Here is a 15,042-nt window from a genome sequence, read left to right as displayed (position 1 = left end):
ACTTTTCCTTTGGCAGAACCTTCCTGGTAGTTTCTAATTGTTTGGTCAGAGACATTCACACCAGTGGCCTGCTGGAGGTAATTTTGTAGGGCTCTGACAGTGCTAATCCTGTTCCTCCTTGCACAAAGGAGCAGACACCGCTCCTGCTGATGGGTTAAGGACCTACTGCCTGTCCAGCTCTCCTAGAGAAACTTCCCATCTCCTGGAATCTCCTCCATTCTCTTGACACTGTGCTGGGAGACACAGCAAACCTTCTGGCAATGGCACGTATTGATGTGCCATCCTGGAGAAGTTGAAATGCCTGTGCAACCTCTATAGGGTCCACGTATCGCCTCATGCTACCAGTAGTGACACTGTCCCTAGCCAAATGCTAAACTAGTGAAAACCTGTCAAAGAATGAGTAGGGGAAAAAATGTCAGTGGCCTCCACCTAATAAAACCATTCCTGTTTTGGAGGTTGTCTCATTGTTGCCCATCTGGAGCACTTGTCGGTAATTTTATTAACACAAAAGCAGCTAAAACCGATTAACAACCCCCTCTGCTACTTAAAGCGTTTGTTACCCTAAAAAAAAAAAAAAAAAACAGATCCTGTTCCCGTAAACATGTTATGCAGCACAGTGCTTTTACTGTGTCATTTGGCCCCCTGTATCACCTAAAAAACCTGGCTGATCTTACCAGTATCCCTCCCCTCTGTAAACTGACCACAGTATATCATGGGTAGTTGTGTACGATCCGGAGAGCAGGAAGACTTGAAAAGAGAAGAAAAGGAGGAAGAGGCTGCACCTGCTGCTGGGAAATCTGTTTTGAATGTGGGAAATTTTTGACGAATAACAAAAGCTTGATACAAGGATACCATCATCCAATATTTGGGGCCTTTGAGCATATGAGATTGTACTGCTTTGAATGAAAGTTCCGTGGTGGACCTGGTGCTGGACTCTGGAGTGGACCCTATCCTGGTGGTTGCTTTTATGCCGTTTGCTTGGTGGACCTTCCGTAATAGGGGGGTCTAAAGTTCTGGTAAGGGAATCACCTTATTTGAGCACGTGGTGATCGTCAGGATTGTGTCTTCACTTATGGTGTTGGAATCCTTTCGCATTTATTTCTACACTTCAGCATCTGGTTTCACGGGCTTTATGGACTTTGTTTACTCATTTTCTTTTTACTGTCATCTACTAACGTGGCGCTGTACTTGAATATATAATGTATTGAGAAGCCTTTGGTCTGCTGGTTGTAGCCTGATCAGCACTTTACAGCACTGGAGTGATACTAAACATACATTGTTTAATTGACATTGTCCTTTCTATTTCTGTATGTATTGTACTGAAATGATTTAAAAAAAAAAAAAAAACATCTGACTATTTTTTTTCTTAATCGATATACAGCCGTCACAGGATCCAGCTCTTTTCTAGCCTGTTTGCAGGGAAACATAAGCAGGAGGAGCTTCTAGTGCTCCGTTGCTGTTCAAAATAGAAAAAAAGCCTTTGGAATACAGAGTAAAAATAACTAAATAATATTAAAAAACTGTTTTAAATTGGCATACAAATATATTTTTAAAATCAAAGCTTTATTATTTTGTGGAATAAACATGGTATGGACAGTTTTCTGCCGGTTACAGGCTGTGTCATGCCTTTTCAGTATGTGTCTTAAAATAAGAGGGAGATGAAGCCTCCATTAATCTACATGTAATATCCCACCTCCATCGTGTTTAGCTGGTTAGTGGGCATAACTGAGGAGGGAAGGAGTGGGCTGTCATTCACCACTGTGTATACACCCACATATGTGAATCTATAGTCACATGGGCTGCTTAGATGTGATAGGGAGTAAATGATCAGCATAGAAACTCACTGAAAACTGAGCATGTGCAGAGTTTGCACCACAGTTGCAAAACGCCTAACTGAATTGGGGACATGAACAGAAGGTGGAGATAGACAGCAGCAGGATCAACCAGTTTTTTTTTTTTGCAGAATACAGAAAACAGATCTCATAGTGTGTATGAATAGTATGTAATACACCATTTATTGATGCATAGACCATTCCCCTATGAAGAGATATTCAAGTGACACTTATTTGTTTCATATTAGAGTTTCTTTCTGACCACTGGCATACAAGTTCATATTTATGCATGAGAGTTGGGGATAAAGGAGGGAATACAAAGGTTTTATAAGGATTCTTACCCCCTGCATAAATACAAATGGGCCACATACAGTACAAAGAGAAAGATTCTCATAGGTTAACCTCTGTTATTATGCCATAGAAAAAAAGATTGAGGATAACCTATGAAGACGCATGCCACCTTAAAGACAAGACAGTAGGTTGGAAAAGTATGTCTGTTTTCAAGATAATAAGTCAGTGAATTTCTTTAATGCTAAAAAGATGCAGTGGAGTTATAAACATTTTATTCATTAAAATTCCTTTTTTTACCAAAGTTTATGTATTTTCTATGTATGTATACATGCATAGACTGTTATCCAACTAAAGATAGATAGATAGATAGATAGATAGATAGATAGATAGATAGATAGATAGATAGATAGATAGATAGATAGATAGATAGATAGATAGATAGATAGATAGATAGATAGATAGATAGATAGATAGATAGATAGATAGATAGATAGATAGATAGATAGATAGATAGATAGATAGATAGATAGATAGATAGATAGATAGATAGATAGATAGATAGATAGATAGATAGATAGATAGATAGATAGATAGATAGATAGATAAGATGTTGAACGGTACTGCTGTTATTATTCAGGTAATTATCACACCATCTGAAAGTCATCTGCTACACAGTAACTTGGTTGTTTTGTATAAATAATTCAGCTAATCTGAGTATATAACATATTAACTCAGGGGGAAGGGAAAGGTTATGACAATTAGTATAGGAATTTCTATTATTATTGTAACATTTTCAACAAAAAAAAAAATAAAAGTTACTGTTCTGATAAAGTAGAAGAGTACATACTGTACTTAACAGATTTTTTTACATAGTTGGCATGGCATTTATTTCCATCCACCATAATATTGCGCCTATTTGGGTATGCAGTTAGTGCATTGCTCTGAAATGATTACAGGAAGAAGCATTGGGTGAGGTGAGTCATAGATGTTCCTTCACTAAGTTTCTACTTTGGAAAAGGGTGACTGACAGTCTGTGAAGTAAGAGATGGAAATACATCCTCTTCTCCTAATGCACTTGTGTTGGCAATCATAAAGCAACAGCAATTTTGGGAAAAAGTACATTTCACTTGACATGTCCTGATCTACTTGTTTTTTTGTGATCAGTGATAAAATATTTTAGGGGAGCAGTATAGAGAAAAGCTACAGCCCAGCAGGAAAAGCTGGATGTCTCTGCAGACCCTGGTGGTCCATCTGAGATAAGGTTGTTAACTCATCTCATGGTGGAAATTGATCCTCAGAACAATGCAACTTTTTTTAACACAGGGTTTTTGGTTCCAAAACACCTAGAAAAAATAGTGTGTGAATAATATCCCCAATCCCTAACGTGACCTATCACTAGCAATCAGCCTAACCTCTGCAATGACATTTAACCTGATCTCTAAAGTATAAATCCATCAGTAAAAGTGTATTTATAGCCAAAACCTTTTCAGTTTTGAATAAAGTTGGGAATAGATAAAACCAGTGCGATTTTTTTGCCGTCTGTATCCTATTGGAGGAAATTCCCTTCACTTCCTGTCCCAGAGATGCGACGGGACAAAGAACGTGAATCTAGTTAGCAAAGACACAGACAGCACTAAAAAAAGTGTCAGGGGCTCTAATCCATCTATACTCTATCTTAAAAAAATGCCTGTACATATACATTAACATTAAAATAACACTAAAACAATAAAAGAGTACATGCACTTGCTATGGCTCCATTGGTTCCTATGGGTGAACCATCTTCTGCTGGAAAACAGCTCACCCACAGAAATAAAAAAAAGTTAGGGACTGCAGATCACAGGGTGCCTTGTCGGGGCCTGCAGCTTACGCATGTATTTGCAAATGTGTGCAACCAAACCCCTGTTTTTAACGCATACTGTTAGACAGGTCAATTCGGTTGGTCGCTGGCTGGTTGGTAAGTTGTGACTGGAAATCTCTTCGTTTTTTTGATGTACTAGTTACATACCTTACTTTTGGTAGTAACAACTTGTCCTCCAAACCTGCCCATCTTCTCTGGTCATGTCACTTGCCTTCTGGCCAACATCATCAAGCACAATGAGGGGCCAGCAGCCACCGCTCATGTGATGCCACTTATTCTGTGGAGGGAGAGAAGAAGTCTTGAACGTCAACTAAACCAAAATTATAGTCTGCAACATAGACCAGAGTTCAGTTATAACTATAGTAAATAGGCCCCAGAACTAACATAGTGCTGTCTGGTCCCTTTTGTGTTAGGATTATGAACAATCCCTGAACATCCTAAAATCTACCCTACACACTGTGAAGCTCCAGATTCCTCCATAAGAGTTTTGCTGCCTGAGCGCAGATAGATGAATACAGGGGTAGACTGGGACTTTGGAGCCCACGGGAGAAAGGTAGGTCTTAGGGCCCTCCTGGCCAACCCACCAGATTTTTCTTCTTTTTTTAATTGGTTTTTATTATTTTCAAGAAAGAACAAACAGTACACTCGTGAACAAAATAATATGTAGAAACAGCTTTTCCACAAAAGATGTGGGCTGATCAAGAGAGTAAAAAATGAAGAAAAAGAAAAAAAGAAAATGGAGAACTTAAAGTAATATAAAAATGGTAAACACTGAACATAAAGTCAAACATCATATATGCGTTCCAACATCCACAAGTAATACAATAGAGAAGTTGATGTATTATCATTATTAGTAAGTACATTATAAATTACCACCAAGCCAACTAATCCATACTTTCCATTGGCATTCAAAGATCTTTATAGTTCCTCGTTTGAGGGCTAAGAGGCGCTCATATGAGTAATTTAGTTTAACCATTTCAATAACTTCAGAAAGATTAAATCAAATCCAATTTCCATTGCATTGTTATCAGTAAGCTGGCAGCCAGCAAGACATGAGTAATTACTGTGCGGCAAGACATCGGGAAATTTATTGTCAGTGTCCGGACTAGCGGCAGGTGACTGCACTGGAGGTGGATCCTCTGTGTCAGTGAGGGATTGGCGTGGACCGTACCAGGGGACCGGTTCTAAGTTACTACCGGTTTTCACCAGAGCCCGCCGCAAGGCGGGATGGACTTGCTGCGGCGGTAGCAACCAGGTCGTATCCTCCGGTAACGGCTCAACCTCAAAGACAGCTGGCGGCAAGGTTCGTAGTCAGGGGCAACAGCAGAAGGTCAGATACACAGGCAGGGAACGATACACCAAAAGCTTTCTCAAGGCACAAAAGGCAACAAGATCTGGCAAGGACAGGAAGGGGAAGTGGGTTTTTATCCATTTTGGGCTGATTGGACCAGGCACCAATTAGTGGTGCACTGGCCCTTTAAATTTCAATGCAGCTAGGGCGCGCGCGCGCCGGGAGGAAGACATGCCGGAACCCGGCGTGCGCCGGGAGACAGAACAGCGGGAACCCGGCGGGTGAGTGACAGAGGATGCGGAGGAGCAGTGCTCACGGTCGGGGACCATGACCGGAGCGCTGCAGCCCGCGGGACGCCTTGTTGCCAAGGTGAGCGACTTTTGAGTCTCTTTCCATATGGAGGAGAAGTCTAGGGTCAAGTCATCAACGGCAGGAACTCCAGAAGAAGTGGGAATGGGGAGGGGGGGCAGCGGGTGACGGCCGTACACCACAAAAAACGGAGATTTGGTGGATGACTCAGAGTCTCTAAAGTTGTAAGAATGTCGCAGATAGTCACCAAGGATCTGGTTAACCCTCTCCACTTGTCCATTAGACTGAGGGTGGTAGGCAGAAGAAAAGTTCAATTTGATCTTTAATTGGGTGCAGAGAGCTCTCCAAAACTTTGAGATAAACTGAACGCCTCTATCGGAGACGATCTGTGTTGGGAGACCATGCAGACGAAAAATGTGCAAAAAGAATTGCTTCGCCAGCTGTGCGCAGAAGGGAGACCAGGAAGCGGGACAAAATGTGCCATTTTTGAAAACCTGTCAACCACCACCCATATGACTGTGTTGCCATGGGATACGGGAAGATCCGTGACGAAGTCCATTGCTATGTGGGACCAAGGCTGTTCAGGAACTGGCAGAGGGAGGAGAAGACCTGCAGGCTTCTGGCGGGGAGTTTTATCACGTGCGCAGATAGTGCAGGCCTGAACGAACTCTGTTTTTCTCAAAGGAGGGCCACCAATAGTGTCTGGCAATTAGCTGAGTTGTCTTTTTAATTCCAGCGTGACCCGCCAGGTGAGAGGAGTGACCCCATTTGAGAGTCCGTAGGCGAAGACGTGGAGGAACAAATGTTTTCCCTGGAGGGACTGATACCAGCGAAGCAGGGGCAGTTGAAATCAGACACTCAGGAGGAATGATATGTTGAGGAATGGTTTCGTCTTCAGAGGCATCGGTGGAGCGTGATAGGGCATCCGCCCTAATGTTCTTATCAGCAGGACGAAAATGGATTTGGAAAGTGAATCGGGCAAAGAACAAAGACCACCTGGCCTGGCATGGATTAAGGCGCTGGGCAGACTGAAGGTACGAGAGATTTTTGTGGTCAGTATAGATAGTGATCGGATGAGGGGATCCTTCCAGAAGATGTCTCCATTCTTCTAGTGCCAACTTAATGGCTAGTAGTTCACGATCACCGATGGCATAATTCTTTTCAGGAGGAGAAAAAGTTTTGGAGAAGAAGCCGCAGGTGACGTTTTTTCCTTTAGCAGACTTTTGAAGAAGAACCGCTCCGGCTCCAACAGAGGAGGCATCCACCTCCAGGAAGAAAGGTTTCAGAGGATCGGGCCTATTTAAGACTGGAGCGGAGGCGAAGGCGGCTTTAAGGCGAGTAAAGGCTTCTTCAGCTTGGGGAGGCCAGGATTTCGGAATCGCTTCTTTCTTGGTTAGTGCCACAATAGGCGCCACGATAGTGGAGAAGTGGGGAACAAACTGGCGGTAATAGTTGGCTAATCCAAGGAAGCGCTGAATAGAGCGAAGTCCTGAGGGGCGTGGCCAATCCAAAACTGCAGAGAGTTTGTCGGGGTCCATTTGAAGACCTTGTCCCGAAACTAGGTATCCCAGAAACGGAAGACAGCTGCGTTCAAAAAGACATTTTGGCGTAAAGATGGTTGGCACGAAGGCGCTGGAGCACTTGACGAACATGGCGACGGTGTTCCTCCAAGGTGGAGGAGAAGATTAGAATGTCGTCAAGATAGACCACTACACAGGTATACAACATGTCCCAGAAGATCTCATTGACAAAGTCTTGAAAGACTGCAGGACCGTTGCACAGGCCGAAAGGCATGACGAGATACTCAAAGTGGCCATCTCTGGTATTAAAAGCGGTTTTCCACTCATCTCCATCACGGATTCTGATGAGATTATAAGCGCCCCTGAGGTCAAGCTTAGTGAAGACCTTTGCTCCGCGCAGACGGTCAAAGAGCTCCGAGATGAGAGGCAAAGGGTAGCGATTCTTTACCGTGATTTTGTTAAGACCACGGTAGTCAATACATGGGCGTAGTGACCCATCCTTTTTGGCAACAAAGAAAAATCCTGCTCCTGCAGGAGAAGAGGATTTCCTGATAAAACCTTTCTTGAGGTTCTCCTGAACGTACTCTGACATGGCCTTGGTTTCAGGAATGGAAAGAGGGTAAATCCTGCCACGGGGTGGCGTGGTACCAGGAAGCAAATCAATGGGACAATCATAGGGTCTATGTGGTGGTAAGACCTCCGCCTGCTTCTTGCAAAAGACGTCAGTGAAGTCCTGATAAGCCTTAGGAAGGCCGAGCAATGGTGAGGAGACGGAGACTTGTCTAGTAGGTACCGACTTGAGGCAACGAGTGTGGCAGGTAGGCCCCCATGATTTAATGTCCCCAGAGGTCCAGTCGAGGGTAGGAGAGTGGCGCTGGAGCCAGGGCAGGCCAAGAAGGACGTCAGAGGTGCAGTTCGATAGAACAAAAAATTCAATGGTCTCTTGGTGGAGGACTCCTATGGTCATGAGCACAGGTTCTGTGCGATAACGCACGGTACAGTTTAGATTCTCACCGTTAACTGTAGTAATGAAGAAAGGCTTGACGAGACGGATCACAGGAATGCTAAAGCTTTTTATGAAGGAGGCTTTAATGAAGTTTCCTGCAGAACCAGAGTCCAAGAAGGCCTCTGCAGGGAAGGAGACTTTAGCGGCAGAAGAAATCCGTACTGGAACAATCAAGCGTGGAGAGGAAGACTTTACACCCAGCGACACCTCTCCCACGTTCACTAGGTGCGAGCGTTTCCCTGATGCTGTGGACGAACTGGACAGTCCTTTAAGAAGTGTTCGGAACTCGCACAGTATAAGCATAAATTCTCATTCCTCCGGCGAGACCTTTCTTGCTGGGTCAGGCGAGCCCGATCCACTTGCATGGCCTCCTCGGCGGAAGGCACAGTAACCGGCTGCAAAGGTTGTTGGAAGAGAGGTGCCAGGCGTGGAAATCGCCTGTTGCGAACCAGATTCTTTTCTTGGCGAAGTTCCTGACGTCTTTCAATGAAACGCATATCTATGCGAGTAGCCAACTGGATGAGTTCCGTCAGCGAGTCAGGTATCTCTCGTGCGGCCAGAGAATCCTTGATATGGCTGGATAAACCTTTTTTAAAAGTTGCGCAGAGGGCGTCGTTGTTCCAAGTCAGTTCGGAGGCCAGTGTGCGAAATTGTATGGCATATTCACCTACTGTAGCGTCTCCTTGGACGAGGTTTAGCAAGGCCGTTTCTGCTGACGAGGCACGGGCAGGTTCCTCGAAGACACTGCGGACTTCTGAAACGAAGGACTGGACGGAGGCAGTGGCAGGATCGTTGTGGTCCCAGAGCGGCGTGGCCCAGGCCAAGGCCTTCCCAGACAATAAGCTGACCATTAAGGCCACCTTAGATCGTTCCGTAGGAAACTGGTCGGCCAACATCTCCAGGTGCAGGGAACATTGGGACAAGAATCCCCGGCACATCTTAGAATCCCCATCAAACTTGTCCGGGAGAGACAAACGGATTCTAGCGGAGGTGGCGGCCACCGGCTGCGGAAGTGGAGCGGAAGCAGAAGCAGGCGGCTGCTGCCGTGCGGGAAGAAGCTGTTGCAGCATGGCGGTCAGCTGTGCCAACTGTTGACCTTGCTGAGCAATCTGCTGGGACTGCTGGGCAACCACGGTAGAGATGTCAGCGAGAGTAGGCAGGGGCACATCAGCGGGATCCATGGCCGGATCTACTGTCAGGGTCCGGACTAGCAGCAGGTGACTGCACTGGAGGTGGATCCTCTGTGTCAGTGAGGGATTGGCGTGGACCGTACCAGGGGACCGGTTCTAAGTTACTACCGGTTTTCACCAGAGCCCGCCGCAAGGCGGGATGGACTTGCTGCGGCGGTAGCAACCAGGTCGTATCCTCCGGTAACGGCTCAACCTCAAAGACAGCTGATTCAGGCGCGGTACAGAAGGACAAGGCAAAGGCAAGGTCAGACGGAGCAAAAGGTCAAGGCAGGTGGCAAGGTTCGTAGTCAGGGGCAACAGCAGAAGGTCAGATACACAGGCAGGGAACGATACACCAAAAGCTTTCTCAAGGCACAAAAGGCAACAAGATCCGGCAAGGACAGGAAGGGGAAGTGGGTTTTTATACATTTTGGGCTGATTAGACCAGGCACCAATTGGTGCACTGGCCCTTTAAATTTCAATGCAGCGGCGCGCGCGCGCCCTAGGGAGCGGGGCCGCGCGCGCCGGGAGGAAGACATGCCGGAACCCGGCGTGCCCTGGGAGACAGAACAGCGGGAACCCAGCGGGTGAGTGACAGAGGATGCGGGGGAGCAGCGCTCACGGTCGGGGACCATGACCGGAGCGCTGCAGCCCGCGGGACGCCTCGAGTAGTCTATTAAACCGGCAAGGTGTTACAGCAGAGAAGCCATATTCCTGTGCTTAAAGTTTTCTAATACAAACGATCTTTTTTTATGGTTCTGGACATGCTACAGAGCTGAAACTTCACATGTACACCTTTTAGACCCCCCAGATCTGAAATCCAAAGTAAAAATCAAAAAATCTCTTTTTTTTTTTAAATTTTTCAATAATTGGCTTTTTTATCAAAAATGACAAATTTTAAGAACTTTTTTGTGTGATTTAGTGTCTGGGGGGGTCTAAAAGGTGTACCTGTGAAGTTTCAGCTCTGTAGCATGTCCAGAACCCCAAAAAAAGATCATATAAGTGTAAAATAGGGGTCCCACCATCCCTGCTCTACTGAAAAATGATCTTTTTTTCTGGTTCTGGACATGCTACAGAGCTGAAACTTCACAGGTACACTTTTTAGACCCCCCAGACACTAAATCCAAAAAAAGTCATGCCTGCCTCCAAAAATGCCCGATAAATGCAAGAAAAAACGCTGTAGAGAAGCCATATTCCTGTTCTAATAAAAATTATAAAAAAATGCTAATTTTTGGGGGGGTTCTGGACATGCTACAGAGCTGAAACTTCACATGTACACTTTTTAGACCCCCCAGATACTAAATCAAAAAATCTCTTTTTCTTTTTTTTTTTTTTTAATTTTTCAATAATTGGCTTTTTTATCAAAAATGACAATTTTTAAGAACGTTTTTTTGTGTGATTTTGTGTCTGGGGGGTCTAAAAGGTGTACCTGTGAAGTTTCAGCTCTGTAGCATGTCCAGAACCAGAAAAAAAAAAGGATTGTTTGTATTAGAAAACTTTGAGCACAGGAATATGGCTTCGCTGCTGTAACACCTTGCCGGTTTCAAAGCAGGCATTTTTTTGGGTTCTTTGCAGTCAGGAAAAACATCTGAACTTGTGTATAGTGGTACTTTGCACAAGTTCAGATGTTTTGCCTGCCTCCAAAACCCCCCAAAAAATGCCAGCAAAAACACACCTGGGCATTTTTTTTTTTTTTGACGCTAGCGTTTTTTTTGGCATTTTTTGGGGTTCTTTTGAGGCAGGCAAAACATCTGAACATGTGTATAGGGGGTATATATAGACATATATGTCTGAATATATACCCCTAGACATATATAGGTGTGATAGTAGCAGAAATATATTACTGTAAATGATTTCATTAGCGGAAGCATTTATTTCTGCTACTATCACACCTATATATGTCTAGGGGTATATATTCAGACATATATGTCTATATATACCCCCTATACACATGTTCAGATGTCATGTCTGACATCAAACATGTCCTCAAAAAAGCACTGGCAGTGGCAGCCCCTGCAGCATAAAAAATGCTAGGCTGGTGAGAAGCCATATTCCAGTTCCGAAGCTATTCAGAGAAATGATCATTTCTCTATAGCGGTCACCCTGCTATGGAGGGGTTTTGTCACCCTGCCATAGCAGTACACTACACTGCGGTCCCCTGACACTTAACACTTTCCCTACAGAAACTAAATTTTTGAATCTAACTTAAGTGTAAAGGAGCACTCTAACTACACTAGATATCCCTTTGCTCACACTAAAAATAGCTAAATGACACTTTTAAAGTAAAATTAACAGAACTGCTTCCACTCTCTTCCATGTCCAGTATAACAATGCTGGGAATATGGCGGGGGCGATCTTATATACTGGGGGGCGTATTCACTAATGATTGGTCTAGGGACCCCCTAGTCACTCCAATCACATTCCTAGCATTCTCCTGCCCCCTCAATTGGCTTTTGCTAATGGTTCTGGTCCAATCACGGGCTTTTAAAGCCCATTTTCTGAAGCATTGCATTTTGGGCGGTTCTGGTTGCCGAATTCCGAACTTTTTGGGCAAAAAGTTCTAAATTCGGCCGAACCTCGAACACCCAATGTTCGGGCCGAACCGATGGTGGACCCTAACCGTTCGATCATCCCTAATCAGGATGAGTATGTCCATGGGGCTGTATGTATGTGTGTGGAGGAGGTATGAGATAGGGTGGCAGGGGGGCCTCTCTCCCCTTGTATTTCACACAGAGTTGCTTCTCTCTTTACTGCCAGCAGAAATCTAAGTGGACCAGAACCTTTTTGGACTCATACTGGAACTGATTGCCCCCCCCCCCCACACACCACCTCCCAGCCCAGCAAAGACTGCTCCAGTAGCACTGGCATTCTGCTTGCGCCAAATATCCCTCATTCTTAATGGGGACACCTGACCATCATTTGGATACTGTAAAGCAGGCACGCCTGATTTGGGGTGTACACTAATGATTGGAGTGCCAGTGCCCAAGGCAAATCAGTGTGCCAAGATCACAGGGCTGGATTCCTCTAAGGGCAGCCCAGACTCCAGATTAGGCTGCCTGCTGCTGCCATTGATCAGAGGAGACAGAGGTTTGCAGAGTGGAGTATCCCCTTTCCAGGCTCAGCAGGGGCTCCCTTTTGAAAAGAACAATGCCTGAAGGCTGCAGCCAGCAACCCTCCTCCTAATCCTTTCTCCTCCTCCTGCTCAGACCACAGCCTGCCTGCTACAATAGGAAACCCTTCTTTCCCCCCCCTGCTCTCGTCAGATGATTAGCACTGCAGACTCAGTCAGCTCCCTGCATTGCACAGCAGCTCTGCTTCCTCCCCAGCGGTCCACCATATAAGGAAACAGCCAGCAGATCAGCTGTTAGCATACCTTCCGTTCCTTCAGGCTCTGGGGCTGGGCTCTCTCTGTTCCACACTGCTTCCTCCACCCCCTCTTTCTTCTTTTGCATGCCAAATGCAGAGGCACCACGTGTCACAAGGGCTTTAATAAGGTAGCACCTCTGCACAACACTCTGGATCAGTCCGCCCCCTTGTCAGTCGGATTGAGCTAAATATCAGCGGCTAATGCGCATGTATCCCTAGCCAAGTAGTATACAGAATTCAAAGCTGGTAATATGTTACTTTAAAAAACTTGTGCAAATTTGATGCCAGTACCTATTTTTTGGGGGTACTATGAGGATGGGAGAAGGGAATAGTGGGATACACCAACTGTAACTATTCACAATGGATGAGGACAACTCTCGTTTGGCCTCACCAGGTTGCTTGTGGAAGCAGCTGCACTGCTTAATCCATACTGCCACATGTATGGAAAGGGTTAAGTCTCCTTGCTCTTTCTCTCCAGAAATAGACTTGGTGAACTATATTCTCTTCAGGACACTCACTAGCATCCCCTTTACTGAAACCCATCCACTGACTCTTCTAGCTGCAAGGGTGGCCCCCTCAAATCAGGCCCCTTGACACAGATCTGTACTCCCTGTACCATCCTCCAGTGTCTCCCCTCTCAGTCAGCTTCACAGGACCTGTGGGTTCAGTTCCTCAGGTCGACTACCTGAGGCCGCATGGCACCTCTACAGAGGAGGAGGCAGCCACCCCCTCCCTCTGGGACTCCGCTATCCAGCTGAAAGACCCCGAGCACATGTGCTCCTGGCCTTTATACAGTATTCCAGCATGAAACAAGGCACTTTCCTTTGCTAAATCACCAAGGCTGTACCTGTGCACTAATTTGTCAGGTTTCCTCCCACTGTCCAACATGCCTCCCTATTGGACCAGTGTGAAACACTCCGCAGACAGAATGAGTTGCAACCGAGCACATTGAGCAGACCTCACTAACACATCCTGCTCTCTGGTAGGCAAAGAACAACATAGATTTACCTGCAATCCCTCTGATAAGCACACATGATTTAAAACTATACTCTCTCTCTCTAGCACCTACCTAGGAGGCTGCTACATCCACCCCCCGCTATTAATTATGACTGAGATTACACTTATCCCAACTTACATTATTTAAACAAATATATGTATTATTCCTTGTATTACATAGATCCTGTCTATTCTTGACTTCCCATGACAATCATTACCATATGCTATCCTCCAACTAGCTACATACACCAGAAATATTTGACATATTACTGCCTCAGCTCAGATAAAGAACCTTATCACTAATCACCTGATTAAGATCATTCACACATAATAATAATATGATTAATTATAAAACCAAATATATTTTGCAAGCTTGCCGTGAATATATTATAATTCCAATAAGTGCTGAATTATGAATTTGGAATAATTATCTAACACACCTCTGCGGTTTTTATTTTTATCGATAAACGAAAAAAAGATCAAAAATTTTAAGAAAAAAAAATGTTATACTTTTACTTATCCAATAAACTAAATTTTTGTCATACATTTAGGCCAAAATGTTTTTAAGCCAAAATCTCAATAAGCATATATTTACTTGGTTTGCGTAAAAGTTATAGCATCTACAAACTATGGTGTATGTACTGGAATTTACACAGCTTTTACTTTCTGACTGCCTATCTTATTTCTTGAAGTGCTAAAATGGCAGGACAGTACAAACCCTCCTTCCCAAACTTCCCCAAGCAATTTCCTGAGAGGCATGTTGAGCCCATTGAATATTTAATTTTTTGAAGTTACTTTTACATTTTTTTTTTTTACACAATATTGCCATTAAAATTATATATTGCTCACTCATGGCATAGGTGTATATGTGGAATTACACCCAAAAATACATTCTGCTGCTTCTCTTGAGTATGGTGATACCTCATGTGTGAGACTGTTTGGCAGTCTAGCCATGTACAGGACCTCGAAAAGCAATCACTGCTTTCAGGTTTTCTAAGGTTTCGGAGGCCATGAAATGCAAAGACAGCACAACCCCCCCCTCCCCCCCTTCCCCAAATGACCCATTTTCGGAAAGTAGACAGCCTAATCTATTTGCTAAAAGGGAAGTTGAGTATTTTGCAGATCTTGGTTTTTGTCCCAAAGTTTTGAAAATTGAAAAAAAAAAAAAAAATGTTCCTTTTCTTTCTTCATTTTCCAAAACAAATGAGAGCTGCAAAATACTCACCATGCCTCTTAGCAAATACCTTGGGGTGTCTACTTTCTGAAAAGGGGTAATTTTTTTTGGGGGGGGGGGGCATTTCATGACCTCCAAAACTGTGATAAGTACTGAGGAGTGAAATCAACAATTTACACCCTTAGAAAGCCTGAAGGTGGTGATTGGTTTTCGGGGTCTTGTCCTAGACT

The sequence above is a fragment of the Pelophylax lessonae genome, assembly GCF_965119305.1.
Source record: "Pelophylax lessonae genome assembly, chromosome: 10".
Lineage (NCBI taxonomy): Eukaryota > Metazoa > Chordata > Amphibia > Anura > Ranidae > Pelophylax > Pelophylax lessonae.
This window is presented reverse-complemented; position numbering follows the sequence as displayed.